The sequence below is a fragment of the Rhineura floridana genome, chromosome 2 (genome assembly GCF_030035675.1).
Source record: "Rhineura floridana isolate rRhiFlo1 chromosome 2, rRhiFlo1.hap2, whole genome shotgun sequence".
In the NCBI taxonomy this organism is placed as follows: Eukaryota; Metazoa; Chordata; class Lepidosauria; order Squamata; family Rhineuridae; genus Rhineura; species Rhineura floridana.
In genome coordinates this window covers 146,623,405-146,642,544 of record NC_084481.1, presented here as the reverse complement: position 1 = coordinate 146,642,544, position 19,140 = coordinate 146,623,405, and the positions used below count along the sequence as shown (strand labels likewise).

The window sequence follows — 19,140 nt, the reverse complement described above, 5'->3', positions numbered from 1 at the left end:
GTTTTTAAAAGCATGTAAGGTGTGGAGAAAGTGGAGATATGTTTTTTCTCCATCTCTGACAATGCTAAACTCTGGGTAATGCAGTGAAACTGATTGGCAGGAGATTCAGGAGTGGCAAAAGGAAGTACTTCTTGAGGCAACGTGTAATTAATTTATGGGATTTACTGTCAGAACCTACGGTGATGGCCACTAGCTTAGATGGCTTTAAAAGGGAGCAAGAGCAGGAAAGGGCTATTGCCTTCATGTCGTGCTTGTGGGCTTCCCAGAGGCATCTGGACAGCCACTGTGGGAAGCATATGTTGATTAGATGGACCTTTGGTCTGATCCTGCATTGCTTTTCTTAATCAGCAGGAGTTTTAGCATGAGTTGCCAGCAGTAAACTGCTAGCAACAATGCACCCAGGCGTATTTCTCTAGAAAGAGGTGCAGAAGGGGAGCTCACAACCCTTTCCTGCCCCCCCAGTCTCTGCAAATTCTATACTATTTAACTAGCCAGGGGGCATTGCCATCATTCTGCTTAGCCTGTGAATTTGTCAGGCCATGCAGGGATGATTATGGCCTTGCTTGGTCTGGGAGGGAAGCAGCAGTAGACCACTTGCTCTAACCCATCCTAAAATAAGAGTGCTTGCCAAGGACTAATGACTGAGTAGGGATGAGTGACTCAAATAGAGTAAACAGGCCATAGAAGTAAGTAGGAGGCTCCAGCTTCCAGACCTTGGCTAAGATCCTAAAGCTAACATAAATAAATTATCTCGGATTTGGTGCTGGTTGGTTTGCACCCCTCAATATTTGTTTTCAAAGGTGGACTATGTTCGCTTATTATTAATTCCCTAATTAACCTCCCAAAGCAATTATACTTCCCAAATGCACCACAAGCCAACCCAAATAAAAAGTTGTTACAATGCTGAAAGAAATGGTTATAACTTGTGGAGCATTCTGAATGCCAGAGCCTGTAGAACACCACAAATCATCATCAGCAACACCTTATAATCCTGCCATTCAGTCCCAGGCAGGTTGCATATAGTACAAGAATAAAAACAGTAAATAAAATTTAAAAAACTACCAGTAAAAATTCAAAAGCAGCAAGCAATAAAAGTAAACAACTGACATATCCAATCACTCCTCCCAAAGAACAACTCCAAATTATTCCACTTAAAAAGGCTCAGGCTGTCCAAATCAAGTGGCATGGATGCAGCAGTTATTGGGCCAGTTTACGAACTGTTGAGAAAGTCAGCTACCACTTTAAGAAAAATGCTATGATGGATTGGAATAATCTGATTTCTTTTCTATAGCTGTGGTAGGTTCCCAAACTTTTCCCCACAGACCACTGTAAAATTGCTGAAGGTCTTGGCAGACCACTTAATGATTTTTCTGCCTGTTGTAGCAATTCCAATGAACTCTGCTAGGTGCTGTATGATTTTTAATTGTATTTTGATGTCATGGGTCCCACAGAGGATGCATGGCAAAGCAAGCAGGAGGAAGATGAAGACTGGGATCCTAGGGAGGAACCTAGTGGGTTGCAGAAAAAGGGGGCTGAGACTGCATAGGACAGTATAAGAAATAAAAGAAGCAGCAAACATACAATTAAAAATCATTGTACTTAATGCAATGGATTAGCCATCTCCTGTCTTCAAGCACAAATCCACAGAAACACCGCAGACTACCTAAATGAAGTTTGTGGACTGCCGGTGGTCCATGGAGCACAGTTTGGGAACCCCTGTTCTATAGCATCCTTCAATACAAAGATCATCAGGGCAATTACAGTATACTGTATATACTGTATGTTCATGTTACAGTATGGAACTGATTCTAGTCGTACATAGCCAGCAGAGCTAGGCTGGTTTAGAGCAGACTCTTATTAGGCACTGCAGATAAAAGTGCTTTAATCTGCCTCACATTTATATGAACAACATAACAGGGATCACAAAAACATCAAAAGATGCCAGGTGCTCTCTTTGGGTCCAAGCCCTTAAGAGTATCCTAAATTGTGTCTTCCACATGAAATTATAGGACTATAATATGTTCCTGGACACACACACCCCTGGAGGAGTAGGCCATTGCTCTTTGCACCAGACTCTAGCTTTTAAAGGGCAGCTTTAGTGGTGGAGTCTTACAGGCATTTCTTTTTTTCTTTGTTGGAAAGCTTTCAGATGAAAGACCCATCTGTTAAATGGTGATGAAGTCTGAAGGAATCTATTTCCTCTCCCCTCTGGTTTTTCTGATAGACTTGTTGCATTACAGTTGCTAGATATTTAAAGAGCCTCAGCGACATCTAAGCTTTATTGAAAAAATTGGCTTTTCAGTTAACATTTATTCTAGGCATAGCATAATGAAAAAACAATACAGTTCAACCCATACACAGTGACCTTAATCTCAGCTTTCTTGGTCAAGGAACTGGGGGTGCAGTATGAACTTTCAAAGAAGATACGATTAGATCATTGTTTGATTAAGGTGGATTTGCACTATAATAGTTTCTTCTTTTGAAATATGTGTTTCCTGTAGCCAGAATGACATTTACAGGAAGTATTTCTCTTTTAGAACCCCAAAAGTATTTCCTGAAAACATTTCTTTTAGTTAATAGGGAAAGTTGAAGACTCCTTCAGTGTCCTTAGAAGACAATCATTAGCCACTTACCTACTATAATAAAAGAAATTTCAGTGACAGTAATGACTGAATCAGGGGTGGGGAAACAGTGTCCTGTGGGGCCTCCCCATCTCACCACTAACATCCCTTTCTCACTGCCTCCATTGCCTCCACAGCTGTTATGGTTGAAAAATGCCTCTTATTGGCTCCAATGGGAGACTTTTTCAAGCCTAAGCATGGCGCGGGGGAGATGGAGTGCTCTGTGTATGTGTGGGTGTGTGTGATAGCATGGAAGGGAAGACTTAACCATGCCCTGTCGCCCATGTGCTGTAACTATTTTACAAAAAGAAAATCCCCTGTGGCAATTAGGTTTGAAAGCAGTCTTCTATTGATGCAGATGGAAACAGTTTTCAACCCTAATTGCTGTGCAAGGGAAGATCTTTGTGGATTATATGAGTTCTTAGAATACTCCCCACTGTTTCTTATGGCTGCCATTTCCCCTGCAGCAGATCTGATTCATCATACATGCCACCCGATGTCCCAAAATGGCCCTAGGTCTGGAGCATTCTGGAGGATAAAAAATGGTGGCCATGCTGCCAAGACAACTGCCGCCACTAGTGGCAGAGGAAAAACAATACCCCTAAGGAGGAAAGAAAGAAGCTATTCAACTGCCATTGGTGGCCCCATTCCCAAGAATATTTGATGAAATGGTCTCTGCAGTTTGGCCACCCATGAATACGGTGGAGAATTTCAGGTGATCGCTTTGCACATTTTTAAAAAAACCAACAATATGAAAGAATGATTACTGTGGCTGCTATGCTGATGATATTGCAGCATTTGTTGTTTGAATGAACCTGATTTGTGATAGAGATGTATTCTTTGTATGCTTAACAGCCTTTCTTGTCTTTATACTTCTCTTCATCTTGGAATACTGGGTAAGCAGATTATGCCTCCTTTTCAACAACCTAATTCTCACAATAGTTGTAGTGGAAATGCTACAAGCAGAAGAACAGAGTTGTTTCCATCGGAGCACGTTACTAGTCCACAGTATGATTTGTGAGACCGTACATAGGCATTAGTGTTGTCTTTGGTCATTATACATTGTATTTTTCTAAATGAGTTACTTTAAACTGCTGTTGTTTTTCACTTTATAAATGACATGTTTTGTATGTATTTTTTTAAAAAAGTTTAATATTTTTAATTACATTTGAAAACTGCCCTGAGAGGGCTTTGCCCTGAAAGGTGGAATATAAAATTATTAAATACATAGCATCACTTTTTACTATTCCCCTTGTATGCCCATCTGCCTTATCACAAAAATAGACTGCTAAAAACATTGTTCCTACGCAAATTTTATTTTTAGAATGCTGTTGTGTAAAATGCACAGGATTATGGCATTGCTTGGACCTTTGGTACAGGCAGGAAAATTCATCAAAATGTAGAGACCTTGCCTAAAAAGAATCTCAGGGATCCAGAGGACGTATGAGCTACCTAGCACCAATGAAACTGTTGCCTAGCAACAAAGCCAGCTCACAATAATAACCTGAGTGAAATTACAGTCACTGTTAATAACAAGCCCCCTTCTCCAACATCCAAATGTAATTTATCTCTTCTCCTCCCCCAAGTCAAGCAACTCCTGTTTCATTAAGAACAGAGCAACATACAGATTCTCAGTGAGAATGAACTCAGGGCAGGTGTTACTAAGGTGAGGGGCAGAATCAAAGCAAGGCACGTTTGCCTCTTTGTGCTCTGTTCTGTTCTTGAGCTATTGTCATTTAAAAAGAGATCACAGCTGTTGCAGGGGTTGGAGAGAACACTGTATTGTCATTTCCCATTGAATCAAGAGAATATTAGATCTAACCCCAGCCAGCCAGGTAATTAGAGCTGCAGCAAAAAGCTGTACTCCAATCCCTGGCATTGTGGGGAATTGGGTCATTTGGGATTTGTACTTAATATCTGCAGGAAGAAATTAAAGCTTGAGTGGAAAAGGAGAGACAGGCGAACCAGTCCTGCTGAGACATTAATAGCTTAAAATATGGCCTGTGCCACTACAGCAGGTAAACAACCTCCTTTCACATTGGGGTGTGGGGAGAAAAGGATCAGTCACAGAGTAGGATCTTTCATGCCTGAGAGGGAACACTCCATTCAATATTACCAAAAGGTAATATTTGTGGTCTAGAGCCTGCTGAAGCAGGCAGGGATAAAATGATAAATTTCCAGCTCCCTTCATATCTGTCAGATAATCACGGGTACCCAGGTACAATGGTTTGTGAATACACTTGCTACGTTCAACAGCAATTGTAAGCATTTACTAATTTGGTCATGATGCATTCTGAGGTTGTTTGTCATTATTTATCCCATTTAGCTTTTTACTCCTTTTCAACACAGAGACAAGGCCCTCTCTCTTTGAAGCATTTGTGTTTCTGAAACTAAGAAGGTCTGGACCTAGCCAACACCTTAATGAAAGATAGCTTGGCACCTCCATATTCCTCAGAAAGAAGAGTAGATAAACTAATGTTTATACTCACCATTTCAGTATCTTGTTTCACTGTCCGTTTTCTTGCTACACTAATCACTGAGCTGGTGGATATATTTTTTATCTCCAAGTGCTGGCAATTGTCGACAAGCCCAGTTGCAAATACCACCCCCTTTTTTTGGAGTAGTTAATTGAGAGGTTGTGGCAAGATGGTTGCAAGCACTCTGGGTTGCAACTGATTGTCCTGACCCATTTCAGTCTGGGTTTGGGCCTGGTTGTGGGACTACATCAGCCTTGCTTGCCTTTATCAAGAAGGCAGGTGGAGTGCAACCTAATAATTCTTTCTTGATATCTCAGCTGCTTTTGATACCATTTGTTGCCAACCAGCCAAACAACTCTGTGAGATGGGTATTGGGGCACTCTTTTACAATGGTTCTGATCCTACCTCTGAGATCAGTTTCAGAGAACAGCATTGGGTGATTATCTTTTGTTTTCCTGGCACAGAGTACCATCCTGTTCCCAATGCAGCACTAGGGGACTAAAGAAGACCTGCCCTGGGAAGGAGTATCTGAGCATCTGGGTGCTTGCTGCTTGCTCCTTTGGGGTGCTGTCTCTCAAAATAGCTGAAGTCCCTGGTAAGTGCTGCAAGGACTGGGATCCCCTGCCTGACCCTGGCTCCACAGAGAGTCTGCAGTTACTCTTGCAGCCTCTTGCATCAGTTGCTGGCTGGGTCAGGAGGCATAAAAGCCCAGCTGCCCTTGGGTGGCGGGTCTGCCGCCAGTGAGATTGCCCCTTGGGGAGCCCCTTAGGGAGTCCCGAGGGCAAGGGCACTACACCCCTTCTATTACTTTTCTTTTTTGTTTGTTTTAATTTTCTGTTAAACCAATCTAGAGGAGATTGGTGGTGGGGAGGGCATGTGGTGCATGTGTAGTTCCTGTGCAGGGTGAGAGCCAGTGCAGTGAACTGAATGGTAGGAGAAAGTTGTCAGATGACTTCACAGTGAGAGTCTGTAACTGGCAGAAGTCTGGCCCTCCCTGGGTGTGAGACAGGAAGGGGAGTAGATGGGCCCTGTGTGAAAAAGTTTGAATGGGTATGACTGTTCCCAATTCTCGCAGATGCCTTCTGGGATAATTGGCTCCGGCAGACTTTGTTGGTGAGCTTGTGTTGGGCCCATATCAGGTGTTTAGGAGGAGTCTTAGTACACAGGAACATGGGTGATGCCACTCCAATTTGTAATCACAGATAGAGGGAAATATAGCCATGGGGATGTGGTGAATTACCATAGAAAATGAGGGCAAAGCTATCTGCGCCTTGCTCCTTGCTACCACTCCTTTCATGGATGGGTTCCTTGTTACTCATCTGCTGTGCCCACTGGCCTGTGTGTGTTGTTGTTTAACGCCAGATCAGTACACAATAAGACCACTCTCATCCATGACTTGATTGTGGATGTAGGTGCCAATTTGGTGTGTATTACTGAGACCTGGGTGGGTGAGCTGGGAGGAGTTGATCTGACCCAGTTTTGCCCACCTGGATACTTGGTGCAACAACAGCACAGGCTGCAGGGATGGGGGGAGTAGACACTGTGGTCTACAGAACTTCCATCTCTGTCACCAGGAAACCACTCTGTCTTGGAGCTGGCTGTGAGGGCCTGCACCTAGTGTTGGGCCAAGGAGACAGTAAACTGGGGTTGCTGCTGGTGTACCGTCCACCCTGCTGCCCAGCAGCTTCTCTGACTGAGCTGGCAGAGGCCATCTCAGCTATGGTGTTGCAGGATCCCAGAATGATAGTGCTGGATGATTTCAATGTCCATGCTAAGGCTGCCTCTAGTGTTCCGGCTTAGGACTTCATGTCCTCCATGATGACCATGGGGTTGTCTCAAGTCATCACTGGCCCGACACATAGAGTAGGGCACACCCTCGACTTTTTTTTGCTCCAGATGGAGGAAGGGGTGGTCTGGAGATAGGGGGGTGGATGTTGCCCCATTGTCATGGTCAGACCACTTTCTGGTGAAGTTTAGACTTATGGCTCCGATCCTTCCCTGCAGGGGTGGTGGGCAGTTTAAGATGGTCTGCCCCTAGAACCTAATGGAATCCACTGGATTCCTGAATGCCCTGGGGGAGTTACCAGTAGATAGAGCAGGTGACCCTGTTGAAGCCCTTGTCACACTGTGGAACAGTGAGGCACACTGGGCTCTTAACACGGTTGCCCCCGAGCGCCCTCTTCGGCATTGTGGGCCCGGTCTGCAACTTGGTACACCAGGCTGGATGACGGCTAGAGCACAAGTGGCAAAATGTGCTGTGAGGCTGACCAGGCAAGAGTAAAACATCATAACCATGCTTGCTGTGTGGTGGTGAGGGCAGCAAAGAAGGCCCACTTCTCTGCCTCCATCGCATCCTCAAGTAGCCTTCCGGTGGAGCTTTTCCATATTGTCAGAAATCTGTTGACATCAACTCCAGGAAATGGAGTTTTAGACCCTTCGGAGGCCCATTGTAAATTGTTTCCAAGGCACTTTGAGGGTGAAGTTGCTCACCTTCACAGCAGTCTTGCTGCCCCCTCTGCATCTACTGTAGTCCCCAATGAGGTGTCCAGTGCAACATCTGCTACAACTTCTTTGGAACGGTTTCAGTTGATGCGGCCTAACGATGTAGACAAAGTGCTTGCAATAATGCGGCCAGCAACGTGTCCTCTCGACTCTTGCACTTCTTGGCTTATTAAAGCTTGCCGAGGGGGTTAGACCGAGTGGATCCAGGGTGTGGTCAACGCATCATTGCATGAGGGAGTGATTCCAACCACCTTGAAAGAGGCTGTGATCCAACCATTCCTGAAAAAGCCCACCCTGGACCCATTGGTTTGTGACAACTACCGACCGGTTGCAAATACCTCCTTTTTAGGGAAGGTGATTGAGAGGGTTGTGGCGCAGCAATTGCAAGTACTCTTGGATGAAACAGATTATCTTGACCCATTCCAGTCTGGCTTCAGGCCTGGTTATGGGACTGAATCAGCCTTGTTCACCCTGATGGATGACCTTTATCGGGAGAAGGACAGGGGGAGTGTGACCCTGTTATTCTTACTTGATCTCTCAGTGGCTTTTGATACCATTGACCATGGTATCCTTCTGGGCCAACTTGGTGAGCTGGGTATTGGGGAAACTGTTTCACAATTATTTTGATCCTATCTCCAAGGTCGCTCTCAGATAATAGCATTGGGTGACTGTCTTTCGGCCCTCTGGCAGTTGTGCTGTGGGGTGCCGCAGGTTACCATCTTGTCCCCATGCTGTTTAACATCTATATGAAGCCCTTGGGAGCAGACATCGGGAGATTTGGGGTGAGGTGTCAGCAGTATGCTGACGATATCCAGCTCTATTTCTCCATATCATCTGAATTGGGAGAGGCCATGCAAGCCCTGGACTGCTGCCTGGACTCGGTGGTGGGCTGGATGAGGGCCAATAAACTGAGTCTGAATCCTAGCAAGACAGAGGCACTGTGGGTTGGTGGTTCCCGAGTTTGGGTAATTGGTCAGTTGCCTGCTTTGGATGGGGTTGTACTCCCTCTGAAAGAGCAGGTCCATAGTCTGGAGGTGCTCCTGGATCCATCTTTGTCCCTAGAGGTCCAGGTGACCTCCACGGCTAGGAATGCCTTTTACCAGCTTCAGCTGATAAGACAGCTGTAGCCGTTTCTGGACTGGGATAGCCTGACCACTGTTGTCCACGCTCTGGTAACCTTCAGGCTGCATTACTATAATGCCCTCTATGTGGGACTGCCCCTGAGTTTGGTCCGGCAGCTGGTGCAAAATGTGGCGGCAAGACTGCTCACCGGGGCAGGGTATCGCCAACATGTCACCCCGCTGCTGAAAGAATTTCACTGGCTTCCCATTTGCTACTGGGCCAAGTTCAAGGTTCTAGTTTTGGTGTACAAAGCCCTATACAACTTGGGACCGGGACACCTGAAAGACCGTTTTACCCCTTGTATGCCCAGTCGATCACTGCATTCTGCAAGTGAGGGCCTCCTGCAGATACCATCTTATCAGGAGGTTTGTTCTGCACAATATAGGAAATGAACCTTTAGTGCGGTGGCACCTACCATATGGAATTCCCTCCCCTTATATATTAGTCAGACGCCATCTCTGCTATCTTTTCAGTGCATTTTGAAGACTTTCCTCTTTCAACAAGCCTTTTAGGTTGAGACCTATCCCAGTCTGCGTCTGTGTTAGAATTGCTTTTAATATGTTTTCTTTAATAATATGTTTTCAACCCTTTTTTAAAAAAAGATATTTTTAAAGCTTTTTTTAAAAAATGTTTTTAACGTTTTGTTTTAATGTATTTTAAGGTCTTCTTATGATGTGTTTTTAGCATTTCTGTTTGCCGTCCTGGGCTCCTGCTGGGAGGAAGGGCGGGATATAAATAAAATACTACTAAATACTACTACTACTAATAATAATAATAATAATAATACTAATAATACTAATAATACTAATAATACTAATAATACTAATAATACTAATAATACTAATAATACTAATAATACTAATAATACTAATAATAATAATAATAATAATAATAATAAGGGAGTGACTCCCTTATGAGGAAAGGTTGCAGCATTTGAGGCTTTTTAGTTTAGAGAAAAGGCGGGTCAGAGGAGACATGATAGAAGTGTATAAAATTATGCATGGCATTGAGAAAGTGGATAGAGAAAAGTTCTTCTCCCTCTCTCATAATACTAGAACTCGTGGACATTCAAAGAAGCTGAATGTTGGAAGATTCAGGACAGACAAAAGGAAGTACTTCTTTACTCAGCGCATAGTTAAACTATGGAATTTGCTCCCACAAGATGCAGTAATGGCCACCAGCTTGGATGGCTTTAAAAGAAGATTAAACAAATTCATGGAGGACAGGGCTATCAATGGCTACTAGCCATGATGGCTGTGCTCTGCCACCCTTTGTCAGAGGCAGCATGCTTCTGAAAACCAGTTGCCGGAAGCCTCAGGAGGGGAGAGTGTTCTTGCACTCAGGTCTTGCTTGCGGGCTTCCCTCAGTCATCTGGTTGGACACTGTGAGAACAGGATGCTGGACTAGATGGGCCACTGGCCTGATCCAGCAGGCTCTTCTTATGTTCTTATGTTCGTATGTTCTGTTGCCTGGCTGCGACAATGGACTGGATGAGAACTAACAAACTGAGACTCAATCCTGACAAGACTGAGATGCTGTTGGTGGATGGTTTCTCTGATCGGATGGTGGATATATACCCTGTCCTGGATGGGGTTACACTCCCCCTAAAGGAACAGGTGCGTAGTCTGGGAGTCATCTTAGACTCTTCCCTCACACTTGAGGCTCATGTAGCCTCCGTGGCCCGGAATGCGTTCTACCAACTTCGGTTGGTAGCCCAGCTACGTCCCTATCTGAGTAAGGAGGACCTCTCATCAGTGGTACATGCTATGGTAACCTCGCGTCTGGACTACTGCAATGCGCTTTACGTAGGGCTACCTTTGAAGACGATTCGGAAGCTACAGCTAGTGCAAAATGCGGCGGCCAGACTGCTAACAAGAACTAAGCGGTCTGAGCATATAACACCTGTGCTAGCCCGTTTGCACTGGCTTCCAATATGCTTCCGGGCCAGATTCAAAGTGTTGGTACTTACCTATAAAGCCTTATATGGCGCGAGACCACAATATCTGTCGGAACGCTTCTCCCGATATGAACCGGCCTGTACACTACGGTCTACTACGAAGGCCCTCCTCCGGGTTCCGACTCATAGGGAAGCCCGGAGAGTGGTGACAAGATCTAGGGCCTTCTCAGTGGTGGCCCCCGAACTATGGAATGGTCTCCCCGAGGAGGTGCACCTGGCGCCGACACTATCATCTTTTCGGCGCCAGGTTAAAACCTTTCTCTTCTCTGAGGCATTTTAATTCCTGTTAATTCTAAATTATTATATTTTGATTTTAGACTGTACAGTTTTGTGTACAATTTTGTGTTATTTTTATTGTATTTTTAATGTTCACCGCCCAGAGAGCTGTTGCTAGTCGGGCGGTATATAAGCTTAATTAAATAAATAAATAAAATAAATAAAATAATAATGCTATTTATTCCCATCTGCACAAAGCTGTTGGGGGTTATAATTAGAATTTTGGGGTTGTGTCATTGGAAGATACTCAGCTCTATTTTTCTGTAGAATCTAAATCATGACAGGTTGTGCAAGCCCAGGATGTGGGCCAACAAACTGAGTCTGAATCATGGAAAGATGGAAGTGTTGTAGGTGAGTCATTCCCAAGTTCAGAATATTGGTCAATTCCTGCTTTGGATGGAGCCATACCTCCTTGAAGGAGCAGGTTCATAGTCTGGGGGTGCTCCTGGTTCCATATCTAGAGGATGGTGACCTCAGTGGCTAGAAGTGCCTTTCAGCTGGTATGAAAGTTATGGCCATTTCTGGAGCAGACTAGCCTGACCAGTGTCGCCCATGCACATCAATGATACTGCTTCCCATACATTTCAGTGTCAGATTTGGGAGGGTTGGCAAGAAAGCTGGAGGGTGGAAAATCCCCTACAACTTTTCAAGCTAAAATTAATCTGATGTCAAGTTAAATGCATGTCTTCAACAAATAGAACAATAAGAACTCTCTTTATAGAATGAAACAGTGATGTACTTATTCATAATGGCTGTTCTAGAACATTAAGTATCTGTGCACAATCTCATTACTAGCACTACCCCTTGTAATGTTTCATCTGCTGGAGGAGACACCATTAGTGAGAAGGCTGACTAAAGTAATATCCTTTCTGTGTACTGAGACTGAGTTCTTAGTGTTCTTTAGCTTCATAAATTCCATTTATGAGCTATGCCATGTACTTGTGATGTTACCAAAAAGCAGAAACATTTTCAGGGTTCATCAAAGGCGGGTTTATGAAAGTGTGTTTTTATAACTGCCTTAGAATGATTCCAGATATTCTATTTACTAGAGGTGTGCAGCAACCTCAAGATTCATCTTGTATCTGTATCTGTAGCATTTGAAAGCAACCGAATTTGTTTCATATCCTCTCTGTGTCATTCTGATTTGATTCATTCTTTGGGTCCAAAACTGATCTGTTAAATCTGAAGCTCTATTTCACCACAATGGCTATAATGAGGAATCTAAAAATAACTATAAGGTTTTTTTCCCTTTGACATAAGTGGATGAAATTTGCAGGCAAAGGAGCCTCATAAGAGTGTTTTTGTTTCAAAAAATAAGTCTCTTTTATATTTTCTGCCAGAATTTGATGCAAATTTCAGACTTTGTTGACCCATCTGAAGGGATGAAGCCTGACAAATTTAAGAAAGGTAGCTACAGCAGTAGAAATAGAAAGCACATATTCTTCCCTAGTTTTGTGTGGACAATCGAATTGAAAACTGGGGACAAGAGGAAGATGTACAAACCTGCCAAAGTTCAGACAAACAGGTCCAGGGCTATCATGCTAGGTGATTTTACCTTTGTTGTACAAACTGAAATGCTAGAATCACAGAATGAAGTCATAGAAAGAAGTCACTGTTTTTTCCTCACTGATTCCTCCTTCCTGGAGGTACCCTCAAGAAAAAGAGGGGGAGAGCTATTATTTTTAATTGTTTCTTAAGAAAAAAGAATGATTAGGAAAGAAGTAGGCCACCCCAGTGGACCAATTCACTACTTACACTCTGGCCTTGAAAAATTATTAACTAGACCTTTCAGTTGAAATTAAAGACACCCCCCCTTCTCTAACATCTCCCCTCATGAGTGCTGGGCATTTCCCCAGTCAGTTTGGTTTTGCTTCTTGGGGCAGAGGGAGACAGACAGTCATTTTTTGGAAAATGGAAACTACAGAACCATTTGGAAGTTTAGGGAGTCCCTGATGTGCCTCAAGATGATTTGTTAACATCACAACCCAACTCAGAAATATGAGAACCATCTCTGAATCACTTTGATTTGTCTTCTTGTTTGTGGTACACACAGAACCAATGAACACTCCTAGTAAATATTACAGATGTGGCCAGTTACAAAAATATTGCTGATATTGTGTTAATGGGTTGGCTCTAAGTCTAAGTTGTGATATTTCTCCATGCAGCTAATTACGCAGAGTCTTTTTGAAGTTTTTAAAATTTCTATTTCCCCCCAATACACTAGAAAACAAATGTAGTAATGAGAAACATCAGAGTCTGATAGATTTTTTTCCAACTAAAAATCAGAAACTCAGTGTGATCAGCAAGAAAAAGTACAAAGAAGGTTCAAAGGGACTAGCCTTATTCCAACTGCCAGCTCATACATTATCTAAAACTGAATGATAGCCTGCAAAATGCAAGAAACTCAGAGAATCATGGGCTGCATGTTTCTGAGTGAACAAAAATAATCAAGAAGAACTAAGCAAGAAAAAAATGATTGCACAGGTTATTTCCCCCACCCCCAACTCAACTGAAGAAGCCTGGCTCATAAATAAGGTTCCCTTTTAGGCCACAAAGCAAAATTATGCCAGGGAACAATTAAAAGTGGTATTTTCCCTATCACAGTTAAACACAATGCCCTGTTTCTAAAGTGTAGGTGGCCCTATACATGAAAAATCATGTATAGTATCTTGTATCAGATATATTAGGGTTCATCACTAATAGGGGCTCAGCAGAATGTTCTAAAAAGGCCCCACTGAAAGCCATTCAACAAATCATGCTGTTGCAGGCTTCCCTTTGCCAAAGATATGGAAGAGGTCCAGTGCTATAACAGATGGTGCTTTACAGTACGTGTATACAAAGATAAATTTTACATTACAAAAGGATGCCTTAAGACTATTGCTGTGATGAGGACTAGCTTACATATGCATATTCAGATTTGAATACTTGGCATCTGAATCCTCACTATTAGGCTGGTTCACACATGCCATGTTCATCCTTTGCTAATGGCAATTAGGAATGGGCAAATTAGTCTCTTTCCAGACTGTGTCACTTTTGTATGCGTTCATCCATAAGTCTGATCTTTCTAGTTTTTGCATTAATCTGTGATTTATTTATCTTTAAAAAAAAAAAAGCCACATTTAAATGTGTTCTCTCAAAATACTCATTTTGATACATTTTTTGAGTCAAGGACTCCATCAGAACAATCAAGATATGTGAAAGGCAATGGATAAGTAAATTCTGATCTGCACATTGGACTAAGAAGTACTGATCAGGCTAGTTTGTATCACAATTCACAAAGATTTCATTCCCTGGGCCTGCAGTATCAAGTGACAACTCGCATAATATGTGAATGAGTTGTCACACAGGAAAAAAACAACACAGATGTTGTCTGGCCACAGTAAAGTGTTTACCTGGAATCATATAATCATAGAATAGTAGAATTGGAAGGGGCCTAAAAGGCCATAGCATCCAACTCCCTGCCCAATGGAGGAACCCAAGTTAAAGCATACCAAATAGATGGCTGTCCAGCTGCCTTTTGAATCCTCCAACGCTGGAGAGACCACCATCTCCCTAGGTAATTGGTTCCATTGTCGTACTGCTCTAACAGTTAGGAAGTTTTTTCCTGATGTTCAGCTGAAATCTAGCTTCCTGTAACTTGAGCCCATTATTCTGCATCCTGCAGTCTGGGACTACCTGTTTATGTGGTATATGGTATGAAAAGGGTTAAAAGGAGATTGGCTGCAACCACTGCTCTTCCTATGACTCAGTGGGTGGGATTTATGTTGTGTGTGTGTTTAAACCCCCTACCAATTCAGTTCTGTGTAAACTGTCCTCCGAGGTAGTCCTGCTTATCATCTGTTTGATAAAATAACTGTTCTGCTATTCCCTGGGAGTCTGCTCAGCCCTGTAGTCAGCCTTCCTTGTTAGATGGGGCAGCCACATTTCTTGATGGGGCATTGTCGGAGGAGATAGACAGTGACAGGCAATCCCCCCTGCTCACTGGTGGATAGGATTGCCAGGTCTCAGGTTTTCACCTGGAGACTCAGATTTTTGGGGTCCTCTCTGGATCTCTGGGAGAGCTACCCCAATCTGCAGACTCTCAGCTTTCATTTTTTAAAAAAAGTAAGGTTCTAGGTAGCCTGGTTCAAGAGACATACACCAAAATGTCAGGGGTCCCCTGCAACCTATTTTAAATTAGCTCGTAGCTGGCTGCTCTAATCCCACCCTTTCAGGTTTGTAGCCAATAAGTGAAGTCAGGTTGTAATTGACAAGGGATTTGTTGACCTCCAGGCAATCCTCTGCAAGTCCAGAAAACTGTTGCCTTTTCCTGCTTGTCTCAAAATCTTATAAATTGAGTAAGTTTATACCTTTCACCAGTAGGAAAAGTCCCTTTCTCTGTGTGTGCAAGATCTTGGGAGGCCTGCATAGTAAACTATTTCAGTTATGATTATAATAAAAGTGTATATTCAGGGTTTTTTAAATTACTTGAAAAATAGCATATATATTTTATCTTTCAAATAATTTTTGAACAGAATTTTTTAAAAAGTGTACATGCAGCTTATGGTGCCATTACAATGTGTTATACTTTTCTAATTATGAGGAATTAAACAAATTGAAGAGGGCAGTTTACTTGTCTAATTCATAGCCTGTTTTGGAAACCTTCCCAATATGAAGCTTTTAATTCTATACTTGCTTTTCTGGGAGTAAAGCTGCAATGCTAATCCCACATTCTACGAGTAATCCCCATTGAATTCAATAGGACTTACTTTTGAATAGACATGGTTAGGACTGTGCTGTAAATCAGACTTTTGAGTGAACATAGCAAAGGATTGTGTTTGTGTTGAAAATCTTTCTCTCCCTCTCCAATCCTATTTTTTTAAAGCAGTTAGGTAGGGCTTAGTTAGGTTCACTGCTTTTATTTGGTAGGAAACTAATACTGATTTTATTTTTTTTAAAAAAAACACTAGTGAGAAGAGTAAATAGTAATTTAATGTAGATATGTTTTCAGATTGCTTTAGGTTACCTCTTTATTTCATCCTTTAGCAATAAGCACCCAGTCCTGCTCTACTCATCATCATAACTGTAGAAGAAATACTCTTATTTCTTACTGTAAACAGGCAAACATGCTTCTTTATTGCTGGCTGGGTAGAGAACAGAACTGAAACTGAAAAGCAGAGCAAAAGAAAGTCCAAGGGCCATGTCATTATACAGGCTTTTCAGGATCACTTAAGTAATTATAGGGTGACTGTGATCATGAAAAAGTGAACCTCAGTCCGGGAAAGTGTTGAGTGAGCAGACTTTTGAGGGCTTTTACAGATGGGGCTTTTGTTGTGGATTCAGGGGGTCAGAGGATCCTATTGTTAAATTGCTCCTGTTCTTAAAACAAGCTGTTATTCTTTATGTGGAGGCTGTCATTGTCTGTCATGTCACAAACTAAAAAGACAATTTTCCAACAAAAAAAGAAATCCTTCTGGGAGGGGACCAAAGCACAGCTCTGGGAGGGGGGCAATGCACCCCTTTGCCCCATCCTGGCTACACATTTGAGTTTACTGTGGTGCATTGTCAAGAGGGATGTGTGCAACTGTGTGAGTAGATGCACAAGGGACCAAGTTCAGAATATTACAGTAAACATTCCATTTGCACCCCATCATGTTTAAGTCTTCATACTACATTCACTTGTCCAGTGCTGGCTCCAGGTTTTCGAGAGTCCTTATACAAAGATTACCTCATTGTGCTCCCATTTGTTTGGCCTTTTGTTATGGGCCCAGCTTGCACAATCACCCAAACAGACAGCGTGAGGCAAGTGGAGGATTCTCCCCTTTCCTCTCTTTCTTTACATGCTTGAAGACTGAACAGGCAGTAATAGCAAGGGGAAAGGAGGCAAGCCAAGGCCAGGAGGCTCTGGGGTCTAGCAGAAATAAGCCTGCTCGTGAGCCTTAGCAGGTACCTGCAGTTGCTGACTGTGATGTTCCTATATTAATGTATATATGGTAAGTGTTGGTTGTTTAGAAGATACATGGTAAGTGGAGTGAAAGAGGAGGGGGAGTGAATGGGCGGTAGAATGCTAGATGATTGGCTGAGTGTTTAAAATGGCTGAACGTATAAAAGGAAGAGTGAGAGTGGAATCTGGGGGGAGAAGAGAAAGAGTGGGTTGTTTGGTGGGTTTGAGAGAGTGGTTTGCCAGGAGAGAGTGGAGAAGGAGGGGGGTGGAGTTCGGATTAGTATTGAGTAAAACCATATGCTTATGTGCCTTAAGAAGAAATCTTGTTAATCTTGTTAGCTTTGTTATCTTTAATAAATACTTAATTTGGTTTACCAAAGGCCTGATCCTTGGCTGGGGTTTCACAGACCAGAAGGGTCTGCCTTGCCTTGTCTCAGTTTTAATTCTGTGGGCCTGGTTCATACATGCATATTCGTCACTTGATATGGATAGCCTCAAGTTATGACTTGCATCTATGATCAGAGATCAAACTTTAATTATCACCATGCATGTTTTCCAATGGCCCATTCAGCTGCCAGTCAACAAAAACACAGTACCAAGCAGAGGCTGAAGGGAAACTGTAACAAATGGTGGCAGCGGTGAAGAGAATAACAATACCAGTATTCAGAGTCTCTGGGAATACTAGTATTAGGACGTGACTGGTGGTTGCCTAGCAGGGGGATCTGTTGAGATCTGTGCTAGAGCGGGGAGAGAAACAATAAAAAAGGACAGTCCGGACTGGTGGAGTCCCTGGTGGTGCCTAGTGACAGGCAGTAGCCACGCGCAGGTAGGAACCTGACAGGGAGATCCAGGGAAGGGCGTTACACTGACCCTTACTGCCAGTCCTGCGCTGGCCCATTTATATGTCATTTTAATACAACTGATAGAAGGCATATTAAAGCTACAACTGAATGGGCCAGTGCACCCTCATGTGAACCATCCCCAAAATGTCCAAGTGCAATGCCTTTGGATAATATGTAACTCCTTTGTATTTCTCATGAAGGCTGCAGCATATTTCTCATCTGCCTGAAAATAAAACACATTATTGTCCTACTTTCCAAAGGCCCTGTTTTTCCACAATTGCCTGTTTTACATGCCTTGAGACAATATGAGACCATTTCAGGCTAAACTCATTGTTCAGCTCCTATGTTGAAAGCTGTTGTGTCACCTGTGTGCCAAGGGTGTCCCTTCATGACCCACTGAATAACTGTTACCCTTCAGGGACGTGAAGTTTTGTTTGTGGCCTGTCATCATCTCTGCCCCATCTGCCTTGCCTTGTCTCAGTTTTAATTCTGTGGGCCTGGTTCATACATGCATATTCGTCACTTGATATGGATAGCCTCAAGTTATGACTTGCATCTATGATCAGAGATCAAACTTTAATTATCACCATGCATGTTTTCCAATGGCCCATTCAGCTGCCAGTCAACAAAAACACAGTACCAAGCAGAGGCAAATCAAGCTAATGTGCATGAATGTGTGATCTTGATCTGAATTTGTGTGAGTTTCTGTAACGGTCACTGAAGTATTTTTCAAAAAGATGTTAGAAGACTCAGAAGTTGTTTTAATGAGATTTTTAAAGATATAGTGATTTTTCACAGCAGAGACAGCATCCATGAAACTGCTGAGGCTAATGTCTTATGTTCAATTTATTCCATGTCACTGAATTTTGTTTCACATTTTTCTCTGTGGTGCATATGTGACCTGTGTATTTAGACATTTCTCTGAACAAAATCAAACCATTTATAATCAAAATGATAGAGTCTGGTCTTCTAGTCTTTTGCTCTAAATGAGGGATAGGGAACCAGTGGCCCTCCAGATATTGTGGGACTACATTTCCCATTCTTGACCATTGGACATATGGGCCGGGACTGATGGAAGTGGGAGTTCAACAACTTCTGGAGGGCTATAGGTTCCCACTCCTGCTCTAAAGAGTGCCAGTCTCAACTAGGTGATCATCAACTTTCACAGTTAAAGGCATTTGCATTTAAGCTAACTTTTGTTTTTAGTGCTATGACTGACAAACATGGAGTTTGAAAGGTTGCTTGTAGTTTTAAAACTAGTTAATCTTGTTTTCTGAGAAAGAGTGAACTATAGAAGTGATATAGGAGGTTGTGTGCATTTGCATTAGTTACAGGAAGCAGTTAATGTGGTTTGCCATTATAATTCAACAACTGAAGCATTATTGATCTTTTTTATTGAGCATAATTTAACATCTGGTCT

General features: G+C 42.7%; 1 long non-coding RNA gene across 3 annotated transcripts in view; it reads right to left on the bottom strand.

Moving 5' to 3' along the window:
• LOC133378329 (uncharacterized) overlaps positions 1–19,140 on the bottom strand; it is a 52,726-nt gene that overhangs the window by 21,997 nt on the left and 11,589 nt on the right. For 2 of the 3 annotated variants that reach the window (XR_009760955.1, XR_009760957.1), the window contains exon 1: positions 5,111–5,317. The exons of the other annotated variant lie outside the window; for it this stretch is intronic. This is a non-coding gene — a long non-coding RNA (uncharacterized LOC133378329). Of the gene's footprint in view, positions 1–5,110; positions 5,318–19,140 lie in introns of those variants that run through there. 3 annotated transcript variants of the gene reach the window in all.